Source organism: Homalodisca vitripennis, unplaced genomic scaffold (assembly GCF_021130785.1).
Source record: "Homalodisca vitripennis isolate AUS2020 unplaced genomic scaffold, UT_GWSS_2.1 ScUCBcl_6709;HRSCAF=14052, whole genome shotgun sequence".
NCBI lineage: Eukaryota > Metazoa > Arthropoda > Insecta > Hemiptera > Cicadellidae > Homalodisca > Homalodisca vitripennis.
The window spans coordinates 9476-28136 of NW_025782859.1; the positions used below are offsets into that span (position 1 = coordinate 9476).

Consider the following 18661-nt stretch of genomic DNA (forward strand, 5'->3'; position numbering starts at 1 on the left):
TTATCTTATTCGATTACTTTTATAAATGTTAATAATAAATTATCTTAATTCAAAATTTACAAGGAGAAATGTATTATACGTATATATAAATAATTTAAGCAAGGAAATCAAATTTCCCGTATCAAAACTGTATCAATGATGGTTCAAGGAGATCGTTTCCATTTATATTATTTAACTGAGCGCATATAAATAAATTGATATATTATTGTTATTTTTGTATTTTAAAACTCAGTGAGTGAACAAGAAATAAGGTAACAAGTAACAGGGAATACCGTATTATATAAGATTATAGGTCAATGAAATTTGTGTATAATCTTTATTTATTAATAAATTAATTTTTTTACAATGTTGTTATTGATTTTAATTTCAATTTTCAAATAAATACAGGTAAACATTTTTGTTTTATAAGTGGATGGTTTCACTACTGTGACACGAAGTTGTTTATATGCACTATGCTATTGGTGAGTCGACAAGTCGCTTTTCTTTTGTTTGTATTCAACTTACATTGTAACTAAAATAAATGTCAGTGTAGGTACTATCTGAAAAATTAATTCAATAATTTTGTGTGTTTTAAACTATGTTTTTACAGCTTAGTAGACTTAATTAATTTTTCTACGACTTAAAAAATATTTAATCAACTTATAAAGGAATACAATATACTGTTAATAACGTAAAATCTATTTTGTATTGATTTGAGCTCAGCAGTACCTGATTCCGTTACCAGTCTTTTATTAGATTTTTTTGTCCAGTCTCCGCTTCATTTTGGTGTAGGTCTCCTTCTCTGACGCTGAGCTGAGCAACATGGCGGATATCTCCAAGGTTGAGCTGAAGAAAGAAATTGCCGGTAAACTAAGTTATTAATTTAATTAAGTAGCTTTAAGGCGCCAAAGTGGCAAAACTCATCTTAAAATAATTTAATCTACCTTTTTTGTATGAAACATTTTATAGGTTACCGATAAAAATTAGGTAGTTCTCTCTTGAAATATTACTCTCCAAATTATGCTTGCAGGCAGTATACACACAATGGCTAACACGGTGAGGACGCTAAGAGCCAGGAGCGATATTTGTGTTTTATGAATAATATACTAAGAGAGCTTTTTTGATTTTGTTTTCAGTTGAAAAAATTGTATTAGTTATAATTGTGGCAGTTGTGTCGCACATTTGTTTAGATAGTTCTACTAAATTTAAGAGAGAATTGATGAAATTTACTCTAGCTGAGGAGAGATTCCCGCTTGGTGGAATCCTACTATATACTATATAGCATTATACTGGAAGATGTAGTTGCTATAAACTAATTATTTATAATAATTTAAGAAGTGAACTAAAATTGCTAATATTTCAAAAAAGTTTGTATGCGATTTTACTAAGTTTATTGGATATAAAGTCTTGTAAAATATTATCTCAAGGCCTAGCCTATGGCTTTGGAACAAACAATAGTTAGAATATTTTACCTTTCAGAAAATAATATAGACTCAGGGTGTTATTAGTCTTTATTCTAAGACAAATATGCCCTGAAATAATAAAAGGCATAAATAGGCTAGGACCTTGGATATTTTTAAAGCCTAATGGAAATAACCTGGACAGCCTCTGGGGGCTTGCATGTGTGTTATGCTCAATAGTATCATAAATAGGTAGACTTTTATGAGTGGGTCTGCACTTGTTATTCAGTTGTGTTTTTTTTATCAAATGATCGATTTTTTTATGTAGGCTATCTGAAGGAATAGTTCAATAGGGTAGACTATAAGCGGCCTCCACTCGTTCGGTTGGTTTTATCGAACGGTTCAATGTTTTTATCTGAAGGAATAGTTCGATATTACAATTAATTTAGGGTAGGGTACGATTAGCGGACCCGGTATTTTATATCGAAGAATGTAATCATCGATACCTGATATTCATATCTCAAATCCTAGACCATCAATCGATATAAAAGTATAGTCCTCAATAACAATCATAAGTTTTATATAAAAATATTAATTTAATATTTACAGTGATTAAACAAATTATTATAACAAAAATTAGGAAAACTGAAGACAACCATATTTGCTCCTCTCACAGTTACAGTTATTTCTTTTCCTACAAATTTTACATAATGGGGTTTTTTTTTCGGTGGGTTAATATGTTAATATGTGGGTTTGGCTCTTGGTAACCCATGGAGAGAGCTCTTTCCTTCATTTCATAACAGCGGTAACTCATTGATACCAACTGGGCAAGTTATGGATATTGTATAGTTTAATTCTTGGCCAAAGTTGTTTTTTTGTTTATAATGTTAGTGTTAAATTTGTTTTCAAAATTTTAGTGTATGAGATTCTTCTTGTAACTGTAATTTATTATCCTAGCTTTTATTGTGTATGATTTTTACGTATCGAAGTTGGATGATATATCGAGTTGTTCGATAAAAACCACCGAGTAACGAGTGTAGGCCACTTATTAAAGTCTCTCCTCCTAAATATATGATTGACATTTTACCCATTACTCCCTCCCTCTGGGTGAGTGACACGATAACCCATTTTTACAAGTTGTCTGATTTTGACTTTTCCTGATTTATTTTGTGAGGTCATTGAACCTCGCTAAGCGACATTCAGCAAGGGATGTGGGGTTATTTATGTTCCTGTACTAGTTCAATTCAAGTGAAAATGTACAAATATTTAGGCCTAAGAACGGGAGAAAACCTTGAAAGCTCATGTTGTCTACGTCCTAATAAAGCTTTTAATAAATACTTTAAATAAAACGTACTAGTCAGCCAATTTTGACGAATTCTAGTAAAACATGTTTTATTGTCTGGTATCTAAAAACTGCGAAAACCTTTTCAACCCCTTCCCCAATTTACTTTGAGGGGACTAGAAAATCCTACCTAGAGGGTGAGGCAATCAAGTTATGGGTAAATATTTACTTCAGCTACTTAATCCATTGGGGAAGACATATGGGCTGATTACGTACCGAGTGACATTCATAACCGGACTGAAAGCCGGTCTGCTGGTTATGTAGTCCATGTATAGCCACTCTATTAGTTATGTGTCGTGCCGTTCTTTCTACTTCTGAAAATATAACAAAAAAATTGTTATAGTCTTTACTTGTTCATTTAGTAAGAAGATATTACATTTCATTTCATTTGTTATTGGTAGCACTGAATTGACCACATGTTTCGGAACGTTTAATCATAGTTTTTGTTAGTCAGATGTTAAATGCGAGGTTTATGTGTGTTTGTTTTTGGGTACTTTTGCATTATCGAGAGGCCACTATTTTTTATCAAGTTTTCTTACGGAGAATCTAAAAAAATAAATTTATTAGAAAGAGCCAACTTTGGGCTGCAGTATATTAAGCGGCTACCACCACAATCGAATCATTGATATTTGTGAGTGTCATATCCTCGATATTCATGACATCTATAAATACTGAAAACAAAATCACGTAATAGGTTGGCCTATTTCAATTAACAATATGGGTCTGTTGGTTTTGAATCATAAAAATTATTATATTAACCCTTTCCGCTCGGAGTGTAATGTTAGAGTGTCCACAGAGATCGGATGGGCAGCAGTGTGGGCCACTGCCATTTCCTCTAGCGCACGCATTTATTTTTAGAGTTGCCGTCCTCAGAGATCGGATGGTCAGCTGTGCTGTCCGTTGAATAATCCTACTAGCGCTCGGATGGACAGCAGCGTTGACCACAAGTTATAAACTCTTTTTGTGTTTTTAAGTGATAACAATGAATGAATATAGGTTTGTTGACTGTAGTCCAGGCAATGTTAGGGACATTCTAAATGGTGGAGATAATGATAGTTCAGTACACTCAAGTGATGTAGACGAAGATGTGGCAGACGAAATTAACAATGAAGATAATAGTACTGAAAGTCAACATGGACTAGATGAGGAAGCTGAAAATGAAAATTGTAATGGTTGGAGAGAATGGAATGAAGGTGAGGAAATGTTTGTAAAATTAAATTGGACACTCAATAGTGGTTGGACACCTCCAACAAGTGTAAAACCAACAACCCCTTTGCAATTCTTCCAACTTCTTTACAGATGCGTTATTAACTGAGATTGTAAAAGAAACTAATTGTTACGCCCAAGAAAAGATAATGAAAGTAACTCCTCTAAGGAAAAAATCTATGTGGAAGACCTCTTGAAGGTAGAAAAGTGAAGGATTGCGTCGTGTGTAGCAGCAGAGCACAAGGCGGCACCAGGAAAAGAGTGAAGTTTTATTGTAAAACTTGTGAAAATGAGCCCGGTCTTCACATCGGTGTTTTGAAAAGTACCATTCATCTCAGATATTTCAACAAGATGACAACTAGCCTGCAGTTAAATTTGTATTCGGAACAATAATAAGCAGTTCAATTTTATTTTTTATCATGTTATAATTATTTACTGTCACATTATTAATACTCATTGTAACTCATTTTAGTTTATAGAATTATAACATTTCCATTGTAATACTTTTCGACTACATTATTATTTACCTTTGGACCTTTAAATCCATTTAACTTTTTAAAAGGCACAGAATCAATGACGCGCTGAAAATAAATCCGAGCTGGTGGGAACGCAACAATGACATGGCTGTTGTGTGCACGCAGGTGCCATAGTGGACAGCACCGCTGGGTAATTCCATGTTCAGTTCAACCAGGCCATCTCACCCACCATCTCAGATTTTGATGAAACTTGGCTTGTTTGTTTCTACCCATGAAGATAAGTCACCATGCCAAAATTTTAACACTCCTACCTACCTCTTACCGTTCCCTTTTTATAGCCTTTCAATAGTTTTTGCATTTCCGCAAATTCTAACCTATGGATATCGCAAAATGAAGGACGCTTACGTTTCGAAAATAATTTGTAACTTTTTTATTTACCACTAAATCTCCATGAAAATTCATAGGCTTATTCTTAAAACAATGAAGATTCTAGAAAAAAAATACCTTAAACCTCTAAGTTAACCTACTAGGGCTGAAAAAAAATATTTTGTTTTGCATCTTTGTATTTTTTTTTAAACGAAGACATAGTTTAGCGTTTACATATAAATATCGTCGAAAGGGTATGTGATAATCACAAAAACTTTTTTTTCTAAATAATCCTTACTAAATGGGCTATCAAATGATGAAAAAATATTAATGGGGTTTTGACACCTTTGTTGTGGTTTCATTACATTAAATAATAGGTTTCCAATTATTTTTTTTTTCCGCCCAATTATACTGAGCAATAAAGATTTTCAGGGATTATAATGATCTCTAGGCTTGCATTATTATTCAGGATATTTGAAGGTATATTTTATTATTCAATTCATAACATCATATTTTAACCTGAATCATCTTGTTCAAAGAACTTAATTTCAAACAAACTCAAAATTAAAAATAAACAATGTGTTAACTTACCTATATAAACTATTTAATATTTACCAACATCTTAATTACATTCCAAATTTTACAGGAAAAACATTTAAACCCTGGAACTGGCCATCATTTTTCCCAAAATGGCAGGCACTTTTTGGGTGATTTTGTAAGGTTTTGTATTTTAATCACTGCTCATCTAAATTTTTTAAGATAAAAACATTTTAAAAGCATCAATGTCTTTAGAAAATAAATGCAGTTTCCCAAAAAAATATTAAAGGTTGAATCATTTAATGTATTTTTATTTTTTTTACAGCGATTAACGTAAAAAAAATATTAGTAAAGAATTAAATTTTTCTCCAAAATGTATAGCACCCCTCTCAGGTAATATGAAAGTTTTTAGAATAATTCTAAAATATACAAATGTTTGCTTATATACCCTCAATTACAAATTACAAAAAAAAATATTTAGGTAAAAGAAGTTATTGGTACTTTTGAACAATATATCTATAAAAACTACAAAATCTGAAAAAAGTTTGTATAGCACTATTTATGTATATCCCATTTTGACAATTTGGGAATCTATTGGATGAACAAATATTTTTTTCTAAGAGATAAATATATTTAGAACGAGAAAAATAATGACATTTATAGAAGTTCAAGCATTGTATAAGATATTTTTATATGGCAACAAACTTTTTTTTAAATTTTTTACAAAATCATAAAATTGTGAAATAAATGCCTAACTTTTTTAGCTAACAATTTTCTTTTCATCCAAATTATTATTTATAAAGATAGTACGTTTTATTGAAGTTTACAAAAATGTACAACAATGTATTTTTTATTTATATTATGTTTTTTTGTTAAAAAATATAAACAAGCGATGGTCATAGAAAATAAAACGCTAATACCTTCAGAAAAAGTAAAAAAAACTTTTTTACTTTTATAATAAATACCTTTGCATAAATTTAAATCACAAAATTTAATTTAATTAAAATTAAATTGTCTACAAAATTATAAAACACTGAACCTACGTGAACATAGGCTTATTTTCAGTTTTCACAAAAATCCAACCTATTCCCTAAAACTTAACCTAACCTCTACATTTTCACTTCACTAATTAAAAAAAACAATAAACAAAAACTTTTTTTATACACACTAAATAAACGAAAAAAGTCTAAAATATCCTAATAAATAGCAAGCAATACACTAATACCGGCAATGGCGTAATAACAACAAAGAAATCAACGTGGCAACCATGCGATGCGTTATGTTCTCTCTCTACTGGCTGAGTCGGTGATTGCGCAACAGAACAAAAATAAAATACTAGTTCATAGTCTTCGTTGTCTATTATACTGTTGCTTAGAGCAATTCTTCATTATTTGTTTTGATATGATATTCACTATTTCCAGACAACGATAAAGTAACAAAAATAACAAAATTTAATGAAGCTATTGCGACGCATTAGGCATTTTGGGATTTTACAAAACACGAGCTTTTCAAACGCTTATTTTATAAACATAAGTTTTTCTACTGGCTATTGAAAAGATGTTTCTGAAAGCCAAGAAATACACTGTTTTCAATGACGACGCTTACGATCGTGTAGAACGTAAACTCACGATAGGGAATTTTTACAAACATACGGCAAATTTTAGCGTGTTCGGAAATTACGCAAACAAATGGCAATCGGAAATGTGAACATCCAAGTTTTAGAATTTTATAATGAAAGATTTAACTTAACTATAGGAGCGTTTTATGGTATAATATGTAACCTTGAATCCTTATCTTTAGATTTACGTATGTTTTTACTTCAAATAAAGTTAAAAATAGACTTGCTGTGAGAGATCATATTACGACATAGTATAATGCGTCGAAAATAGCTTAGTGCCATTTTGAAACTGTAGTTAATGCGTCGATAATCGCTTAAAGCCAGTTGCAGGGTTAATGGAGTTTTGAAAATTTCTCTTCAATTGAGCTGACACATATTTTTCTGGAAACCTATAGGTTCTTCCGGTCGAAATGTAAGGAGGTGATCAACAATTGCAAATAAATGAGGTATCGGCACGGGGCAAAATGTCCTCTAGCTTTGGCCAATGAAATGATGGTGATGGGCCCTGCAGGATGCATAATTTAAGTCACATCACCTTCTTTTTTAATTCACCTTCCAGTTATGTGATTCTAAAGTACTATAGATCATATTTACAAGCCACGTAGCATGATGGATTCAAATTTTCTTCTGTCACAAATTATGTTGATTTATTCCTCAAGTTAAACGTCAGGGGCATGGTTTCTCATCGGAACTGATCTTCCTTGCTTCCAAGTTCCCTGAACCTGTCTATCGATTATTAAAGTTATGGAAGCTTCTGGTTCCATGGACTGTTTGTACGTCCTCAAAGCATTCTAAGTCAGAACGTGTTTTAAGCATATCAATCTATTGAAATAAAACAAAAATTAACTTTTGTAATGTTTGATTTACAAACTCATACAAATGTGATGGAGACAGAATCTAATTACCAAGAGGTCTCTGAAGACTTTCCTTTCTTGCCAACCTTTTCACGGTGCCTCCAATTCCATCACATTCTGTCTTCCCATGGCTAGTTGCAAAAAAACGACCACTGTGCCTTGTCTTAAAATCTTGTTCATGCAAGCTGAAGTTGATAAAATTAAATTTATTTTTATATTGGTCTGCACAGCCATCACTGAAGTAGTGAATCTCTGTTACATGTGAATAATTTCCTTTAATGTACTCTGACACAATTGAATTTTTGTAGACCATAAGAAACACATCATGTTTCATGCCATCGGATATTATAGAGAGACAACAGTATACGAAAAACCACGAGAAAGTGCAGTTGAGGGAGGAGCCTATTTTGCCCGTAACCTTGGAGCGGCCAACGAGAGCTGAGCGACGTTGCCAAACTTGTTTCCCCGCTGTAACCACAAGCCGCGCGAGTCCAACATTCTTAAAATACTTAATCGTTACGCTCGAAAGAAATGTTAGAGCTGTCTTGAATTAATTAACTACGTATTACAAAATGTAATTTTTACGGTCCATTTTAAAAAAAAGTACATCTCTGTAGCTTATTTCCATGTTTTGAGTTAAATTGGATTGAAATAAAATTATTGTATTATATTACTCATATACGAAGATCGTAGGATTAAAATCTTTAGCCGAAATATAAAATTAAAAAAGAAAAATAAAAAATACCGCAAAAACGTTAATTTCCCGTATTTAACAGTTAGATAATGCCATTATCATTGATATATAATAAGGCATTACATGTGTGCATAGTATAATCATGTTATGTTAAAATGGATTTTCAATTTGGTAAGAAAGTTATCAAATACATTTGAAATATATGTTCTTTTTCCATAAATATACTTATTCAGTACATAACGATGGAAATTGTTGCCGCAACGGTTTTGTTACGCACTTCGGTTCTCATAAATTTATAACCATTTGAAAGCATTTTTCCTACCTGGCTATTAATAGTCTTGAATCTGTGTTATGTAAAATTGTTTTTATTACAAGTGGGTGATTTAAATATTTAAAAAACCTGGTCATAGTTGAAAAATCATACAGCACAAGTATTTTTATAATATGAATGCACTTTCTTATAAAAAATTCTAAAGTAACGGTTTTCTATAACATCCAATGAAATTTGAACACAGTACATAATAGATGATTCAGACGAGTGAAAAATGTGGAGGAAACGGGTGAAATGCCTGTAAACAAAAGCCGCACCAGCCAGCAGTGGTGGTAATACCAGACCGGATGAGTCATACTATTTTCCAAGAAACAGCCCCTTCCTCCTTCCTGTCTCTGACCGTCAGTCAGTGCTATTGTCGCTTCATCAGTGGCGGTTGAAAATACTGCATTCTCTTCAATTCCAGTACGCGTATATTATTTTGTGCTGAATTTTACTGTTGATGAACGTTTTCGTTGTTTTTAAGTGTTGTTTATTAGTAGCTATTATAAGTGTACCGATTATTTTCTGTGTAGTGTCAATTGTAATATACTTCTTATTGTGATTCCTTATTTGGACAAAATGGAGTGTGATGATGTTTGTTCAAGTGCACAGAGCCATCCGGAAGTAAGAGTGGTAGCGGAAAAAACCCTACATAGTGGAGAACGACGTATTATTTACAACGTTTACAACTTTTTCAAAAAACTGTCGTTGACAAATTTCCGAGAAACTCTAAACTTTAAGCTAAGTGGTAAACTGTGTGCTGAGGCCTGTGTGTAAGTGAAAGAACCGTCAACAAAATAAGTAAAGAAGCTAAGCTGGCCGAAGAAGATGGATCTTCATCATCAGAAATTAAGTTTTCAAACGCCAGGAAAACAAAGAAGTCGAAAATCAAAAATAACAGGCTTTGACGGACTTTGAAAAAGATGTTTTGAGACGAACTGTCCTTGTCGTACTACGACAGAGGGGGAATTTTCCCACATCAAAAAGAATCACGCAGGATCTCAAACAAAAACTTGATTACAACGGATCGGTAACTTCAACAAATAGATTATTAAGGCATGTTGGTTTCAGGTATAAGAAAACCAATGATGGTAGAAAGTTTTTATTGGAACGAAATGATATTGTAGCGGCTCGTTTAAAATTTTTGAGAACCATGCAAGAGCTTAGAGAATCTGGTGATTGTAGGCCCATATATTACCTCGATGAAACATGGGTTAATGAAAACCATACACTCGAAAATACATATGGCAGGATACGACTGAGTCTGGTGGACTAAAGGTTCCTCTCGGCAAAGGTAGACAAGAAGATTAATAATTTGTCATGTCGGTTCGGCAAAAGAATGGGTTTTTGCAAGAATGTAAGTGGGTTTTTTCGGTCTAAGACATCATCCAGTTCGGACTATCACGATGAAATAAACGCTGAATCGTTTAGAAAAATGGTTTAAAAAATTGCTATGCATTTTGGAAGAAGGCTCGATCATCGTTTAAGGATAATGCTCCATACCACTCAGTACTCGCCGAGAAAATTCCAAATTCATCGTGGAGAAAGGAAGAAGATTCAAAATTGGCTGTCTCGAAAAAAAACATACAATACTGTATGAAAAGAAACGAAACCAGAAACTTATAATGAGGGTTTCTCCCATATAAAAACCCACTAACAAAAAACTTATGAACTCGACGTATTAGCCAATGAAATGGGACATACAGTTGTTCAGGCTCCCTCCTTATCAACTGCCAGTACAATCCCATTGAAATGGTATGGGCTCAAGTGAAGGGAGAGGTAGCACGTAAATAATAAAGACATTTAAAATAACCGACGTTGAGAAACTTGTTCATGATGCTCTGGACAAAGTGACTAAAGAAGACTGGCAATCAAGCGTCAGCACGCAGAAGCCTTGCAGCAAAGCTGATTTTTGAAAAGGAATGTATCCGCACAAGTGTTGTAGATAAAATAATTATAAACTTAGCAGACAATTCTGACACGAGTAGCAGTGAGGCAGAAAGTGAAATGAAGAAGACTCCGAGGTTATTGGCTACGATGTTGCCGCCTGAGAGCGAATAAATAATATACAAGTTGCAAAGGTAAGAATATTATTAAGTCAATCATGCTTTTTAACGTATTTTCATTTTAAAATAGTAGGCCTAAAGATTATTTAGTGGAAAATTTGATTATTTCATAATTTAAAAATATAATTGTTCGATAATTTTAAAATTGATTATCTTGTTATATTGTTTTTAATTATTTTTAAATCAAGCAACACGTCATGCAGTGTCAGATGACCCAATATAAGCAACATGTATATTAATTTTGTGTGTGTTTAGTAATCGTTTAAAAATCACTGAATAAAGTTTGTATGGAAATAAGCAAGTACTTTACTCTGACTAACTGACGGGACGATTTGTTTGTTTTAATCGATAGTTAGTTTGTAATACAGGTAACATTAATAAACTATACAAGTAATTTATAATATAATATAGCAAACTGCCAACGCATTTTAAATATTGTTTTTCAATTATACTGATAAGTTTTTAAAATGTTCAGTGTCAGTGTTAGTTGTGACAGCGGCAGCGGCTTATCAGCCACAATGCGCCAGCCGTGCCGGGGGGCAGCAGCGGCAGTTGTGTGGCAACGTCGCGCAGGCCAGTCCATTCTATTGGTCGCCGCCAACTGCACTCTCTGGCGGTTCCTTGTATAATCTTTCATTTTTTCAACACTGCTTAGGTTAACTATAATAGGGTGTACAGTGCAGGAATCAGATGTCCCAGTGGTATCCCTGGGCTTCATCCTGGAGCGGTGGACGAGTAATTTTCACTGAAGTCCAATGACACTACAGGTTTTGAAAAAAACTTTGATTGCGACAGCAATGAAGGAGTAGGGAACAAGTTTTTTTTCCAATTTAGATGTTAGGTTTTAAATATAGCCTTCAATGTTTGCTGTTTGAGTAATCACTTGAGATCTGTCGGTTGAAACCCACTGATTAAATTCAATTGAGTCGTCTTCGTCATAATCTATTAAATTTTGTAAGTAACAAACTTGTTAAGATTTGTTCCTTTGGTGGGCATAGGCTACAGTGCCTTGACATAAATTCTCTATTTTGGTTTTCACATACACCAACATTTTTTTGTCAGGTCTTTGTAGTTTTCTTCAAAGTGTGCAGCATGAATTAGTGCTGTGTTTCTGATGAATAGTGCGAATAGATATTACGTTTTTTTAAAACAAGAAAAAACCCAATTAAATGTGTTATTATCAAATTTTGTACTGTTTTAAAGTTAAACCTTGGTTTAGTAGAATGTCTGCTATTTATCAAATTCCAGTAAAAAAAAAAAAAAAAAAAAAAATACTTCTAGGACATGGTAAAATCTGTAAAACCGAAATGTTACAACTTATAATTTAACATAAACATACAACACAACAAAGGTGTCAAAGCCCCATTAATTATTTTTTTCATCATTTGATAGCCCATTTAGTAAGGATTATTTAGAAAAAAAAGTTTTTGTGATTATCACATACCCTTTCGTCGATATTTAATGTAACGCTAAACTATGTCTTCGTTTAAAAAAAATACAAAGATGCAAAACAAAATATTTTTTTCAGCCCTAGTAGGTTAACTTAGAGGTTTAAGGTATTTTTTTCTAGAATCTTCATTGTTTTTAAGAATAAGCCTATAAATTTTCATGGAGATTTAGTGGTAAATAAAAAAAGTTAGACAAATTATTTTCGAAACGTAAGCGTCCCTTCATTTTGCTATATCCATAGGTTAGAATTTGCGGAAATGCAAAACTTTGAGGAAGGCTATAAAAAAGGGAACGGTAAAGAGGTAGAGTGTTAAAATTTGGCATGGTGACTTATCTTCATGGGTAGAACAAACAAGCCAAGTTTCATCAAAATCTGAGATGGTGGGTGAGAAAGTGATTTTTCTTTGGTTGAATTGATGTGGAATGACCCCGCTGCCCATCCAATCTGAGTGGACAGTACACGCTAAAATAATACGAGCCAACGAGAAGCCATATTTGGTCAGCACTGCTGCCCATCCGAGCGGAAAGGGTTAACGATAGATAAAAAAACTATATAGGCTATGCATATTTATAAAATGTTACAAACAAGACATTGTAACATACTTACTTTCTACCATTTTCAAGTTATAAACGTGTCTGTAACCTCCACCATCAAGGTTATTGTCTTGTAGCCTAACCATTTTAAACATGGTTTAATGTTTATAAAACATTTTTAGAAGAAAACTTGCCATTGTTCTTGTTGATGTCACTAGCCTACTCAGTATATAAATGATTTACTTTATTGAATTAAATTAATTTTCAACAATATTATTTTAGTAAATAAAAACATCAGGCAAAAATTAATAATGAATATATTTATATTTGATAGTTTAGATATTTCTGTTTGGTAGTTGATTTCGGTTTTGTGATGGTGGCCGCTTCTTATACTGCAGCCCTAACTTTATTTGACATCTGTAAAAATACTTCTCATAACAATCAGTTCTTGTTTTATGCCGCCCGAAAAAAGCGATGTCACCACTCTGTCACTATCAGCTATTTGTTAAAAGACTATACATATGAACATATTATAAATATAAAAGGTTGAATTAGAGGTTTATGAGTGCTCATATGATCTGAGCTTTTGAATTTAGCTGCAATTTCGCAGAGGGATATTTTTCTTCAGAAGTGCAAGGTTAAAGATGCTACCGAAGCCAGTACTGATGGCCAAGGTCATTTCTGCTTGTCCCAATCTCAGATCACGTACCAGGTGGTTTAAACGTGATTTGAGGTCGGTAAAGTACTTAGCAGAAATGATCTGGGCCATCAGTATGGACTTCACTCGTCCCTGCACTTCTGGCAAAAATAAAAAGCATCCCTCAAGATAAATCTGGAAAAGAAATCCAAGCTTAGATCACTAGAGTGCTCATAAAGGTTATTTTGACTCGAAGTACTACTAGTAATTTATGGTAACCAAATCTATTCTTACATAAAACGCGTAATAGCAAGAAGTTTGATGGAACAGAGTGGCCTACTTACTCGCCGGCATAGCTTCCTTTTGGGAGGCTGAAAACAAGAATTGATTATCATAATGACAACCAATTTTTACAGTAAGTGAAATAAAGCCAGATATTGGGTCCCTGTAGCAGAAACTGATACAAAAAATAGTTGCCTCCGAATAAGCTAAAGTTCCTGTTTTTGTTTGGTTTTGAGATTGATTGTAATGGTTGAAGAATTGGGGGATTATGTTGTTTCTTTGTCTTTGACAGTGATTAAGAGTCCAATTCTGATATCAATGATAATGATGTAAGTGCTTTAGATGTAGTTATTTCCTGTGTTCATAAACCGTTCACTAATTCACGGTAGTACGAGTATGAGGAACTTGAATGTCAAGACGAGGGCTATTTGGATTATTTTAAAATATTGTACAGTATGTTTTAGTGAAGTAATTTTGTGTACAGTAAATTAAAAAATCTTGAGTTTCCACAAAAACAAGAAGTTTGGGTAAAAGTCCAGCAAAACCATAAACATTACTTATAACAGCCTATTTTATTTTATTTTATTTTGAGCATATTATTACAAATTTATATACATATAAGTTTATGCATAAAAATTTTTATTTATAAAGAATTGTCATATTTTAGTTAAAGTTAGTTTGAAAGTAACTAAAAAATATTAAAAATGTTTGCAAAATTAATGATTAAAAAGACATTATTACTGATATATTAAGATTATGTTATTGTAAAAACAGTAGTTAAAAATTATTGGTCTGTCATACTTTAACCAGTCTTACATTTTTGCTTGATTTAATTATATCTACCGGTCCTGCAGAGGCCTCAATATAAATACTTCCTCAATGGTTAACATTATTTTTTGTTTCACAGTAAATGTGTACTCTAGCCACTTAATAATACATGTTGTTTTTTTAAAAGAAAAATGTGTAAAAAAAATAATTTTTAAAAACAATAGCTTTATAAATATACCAAAAAAATATGGTAGTACTATGCCTTGTCTAACAGTTCCAAAAGCCTAATAACAAATAGTAGATAGAAACAGACTGATCTTCTTACAGACATCGTTTCGTTTTGGTCAGTAGAAAACTAGAACCGCTCCATCATAATGACATGTAATTTTCACCTTGTATAATAAAATAAAATCTGTGCTTTTTAGTAATGCATTGTTAAGAAAAACTCACAAAAATAGTGGCTTATTTAATAATACCAAAGTACCCTATTTACAACTTTTAAATTTTATCCCTTTGTCAAAAAAAGCTTTAGATGCTTAGCTGGCTTCTAATAGCATATGTATCTTAATCATTAAATTTAATCGAAAATTGTGATAATTTTTTAAAAACTATTTGTTTAAAACCAAATTTTATTGCAGTTTATGTGGTATTATATTTACAAACTACTGAATAAAATTGTGGGAAAACAAAAAATTATTTAAGTAATTTTACAAAAATTCTCTATTCTCCAACTCTTGTATATTGAATTAAATCTTGGTTTGGTCAAATTACGACATTATATTTCGCTCTAGAAAAATGTATGTATGAAATAAATGTTTTTATTTTTGTTCAACTGTAACAGTACACAATGTACAGTATGTATCATAGCCTTTACCTCACATTAATGCTGAAAAAAAAGAATCATGAAAATCTGTTGAATAGTTGTAGGCTACTTATTTCCTAAACGCATGAAAATGTACAGAACATGACGCAGTAAAAGATTTGGGAAATGGCTGCAGCATTATTAAGTGTTATACAAATATTGCACTAATACTAGATATATTTTGGTCAGTCCAAAAATGTGTTTCTTTGTATGGTTTGAAATTATGATAAGGTATAAAAGTAAATAACTCAAAACAACTTAACATAACTTTTTTTAAAGCTTCTCAAGTTGAGTAATGCTCAGCAATGTTTGTTAGGCTACATATGCTCAACAATATATTCCACTTGATCTGGTTTTTTTTTTTTTTTTTTTTTTTTTTTTTTTTTTCTCTCTCTCTTGGGGCGGCCTACTGCCATGCACTTAAGCCTCAAGGGCCTTTTGCGCACCCCGGAAACACCATGAGGCCTACCAGTCTTTGATCTGGTTAAAGACATTAATTAATAAATTGATGTAATTATTACATTTTAATTTAGGGTTAAGTCTACAAATGATTTATTGGACTTTTGTCAATGCAAAAACTGCCAATACATTCACAGGTATTTATTATGCTGAAGAAGTAAGAAGGAGGCTATTTTTATTTATTAATTAGTTTTTTATAACGCTTAGTATAGTGTAAATTTCATTAAACTCAAAAACATATAATTGAACTATATAAATTAAAGAAAATAAACAAGAAACCAACATTTTTTAGAAGCTCACTTCGAGGTAGCTATGTGCAACTGCTATAAAAATTTGGTTGACAGGTTTGTCAACAGAAAACTTCACTTCTCTCTTAATACTGGGATATTTAGCTGCAGTCCAATGTCTTGAAGCCAGAAAAAACATTTTTATTATTGTTCTGTTATTTAGTTTTAAATTTAATTGTTTATAATTTAAAATCACTTATAACAGAAAAAGTTTACAATTTGAAATTATGTTTAAAGATATTTGTAAAATTATTTAATCAACATTTGTTTATTTACATTGATGGTTTTAATTTAAATAGGAGTTTGTTAATATCAATAAAAAAACTGGGTCTGCATATTATACAACACCTTTGAGTGATCAAGTTTTAATAACATGGAGAAAAGTTACTGAAAATTAAAGGCATTTCTGAGGATTAAAAATTTTGAATTAAAAAAAATTAACATTAGTTTTCTAAGCTTCTCGTAAACTGGGAAAACAATCAAAGAGGCTGATAATGCTGGCTCTATAAGTTCAGGGTAGAATTTACATTTTAAATGTTTTACTCTCAAAAATAAAGTTTTAAACCTCATTGGGCATTAAAAAATGGATTTCATTTTTGGAACTATTCTTTAATGAAACTGTTGATTTGTAAATTTTAACTCTAATTGTTTATAATTAATTTTGTACTTGATTTTCAATCTAAAATATTTTATTGCTGCTTAAAGCTAGCTAAAATTGAGATCAGAAATCGGTGTGAATGTGAGTAGCCTATTGAGTCAGGGATGGCCCATACCAGCATAACGCATTCATTTATGCCACCATTGGCATTAAAAAGTGGAATTTTACAAAGTGTGATGGCCAGTAAATAAGGAGCACAGCAAGGATGGTACGCTAAGGTCTTGTACATTGTTAGCTCAGGACACAAGATGGACAGTGATGGAAAAGAAAGTTGGCTCGAGCAATGGAATGAACTGGTGTGTCGCTACTTTTCTAAATAGCACATGATCATTAAGAACAGCCGTTGACATATTCAATTAATGAAAAGTGTTGAGGCTAAATTTAAAAATTTGTAATTTTTTTGTTTCAGCCATTCTTAAGGATGCGGACCTCAACCACAATGTCGGCAAAGAAAGTCAGAGAAGAAATTGAGGAGAAACTTGACTGTGATCTTTCCAGCAGGCAAGTTAAATAAAAGATATTAGTTGGGATTAAAATTTTTTAACCCTTTAATTGAGTGCTGAGAGACAATGATATTGGCCCATGGGTATTTCCCAAATGTGCCGAGGGCTTATGAGATAACCTATGGGGTTTTCTGAAAAGTGCTTTTACTTAAAGTTGATATAAGGCAATTGTACTTAGTCTTATTTTATAAGCTAAATATGAGAGACAACTTATGCCAGTGCAGATTTTCGATTTTGCACTAATCGTACTCTGTATTACAGATACCTACTTTTCAAGGCGAAAATGCCTGATTCTTGCAAGGGTCTGGTTAATAATTCATAACAAATTTATTTATTGGTATAATGTCTTGGGTTTTTGTTTTTTTTTTAGATAAATATATTTTCTTTAAACATAATAGCCTACATTGATCACTTATTTAACGTTTTTATACAAATAAAAAAAAAAACACTTTTATACAAACAAAGTTGTGTTGTTGTATTGAAACTTAAAAATAGTTTTACTAGTTCACATTCTTTTTTATTCTTAAATGTGGAATTGTGCAGTACAGTGCATCAGTGTAGAAGCTTGCAACAGTATATATCTATAAAAAAGCATGAAGAATTAAAGTGCACCCAAATTACAGAAGTTTTTCAAAAGAGCACAGTTATGATATTGATTGTGCTATGTATGAGATCGGTAGGATTGTACATTTTAGGCGCAGTCATGCTAAATAAAACTTATGATAGTCATAATTATTTTACAATACACAAAAACCAGATAGTCACCTAAAAGAACATTTAACTTGAATTTGTTTATAAAACATCCCTGATCCCTCAGGAACACGTTTATAATTATTATAATTAAGAATAATTAAATATAAATCGACACTTTTAAGTTGTTAAGAATATTCAATGTATTTCCAATGAAGTTTCACTCATTAGATGTATTTTATTCAAAGTTAAGGACTTGTATTTTTATATTTTTATCTGTTATCAACATTAATTGGTATATAATTATTTGATTTGTCCAATGGAGGGAAAACACTAGGGTTGTTAGAGGGGGGGGCCCAGAGGTTAATTGTGAGCTTTTGGAGTAGGATGGAGTTCGACATCAATAGGCATAGAGTTTGTTGTCTTACAGTTAAATTTAACTTACTCTACAGATTGTTTTTGTTTTCTTTTGATACAGTAATATCTCACTAATTGAGATTTAGTAGTAGAATTTTATATTGTGTTAACCCCTAGACTTCGGCTCTTTTTTTTGTTTTCAATTCTCTTATATCTCATAGTCTAAGCTGTTGCTTCTGAAAATAAAATCTATGAATGTTTAACCCTTTGCGTGCCACGGCGACGATACATCGTCGCCAAAAACCCTTGCGAAAAGTGCCACGG

At 32.0% G+C, this 18661-nt stretch overlaps 1 long non-coding RNA gene across 1 annotated transcript; it reads left to right on the forward strand.

Moving 5' to 3' along the window:
* Nucleotides 1–232: 232 nt before the first annotated feature.
* On the forward strand, nt 233–17289 carry LOC124373936. Its single transcript, XR_006923486.1, has 3 exons — nt 233–461; nt 750–844; nt 17197–17289. It is a non-coding gene; the product is annotated as an uncharacterized LOC124373936 (long non-coding RNA).
* The last annotated feature ends 1372 nt before the right edge of the window (nt 17290–18661 follow it).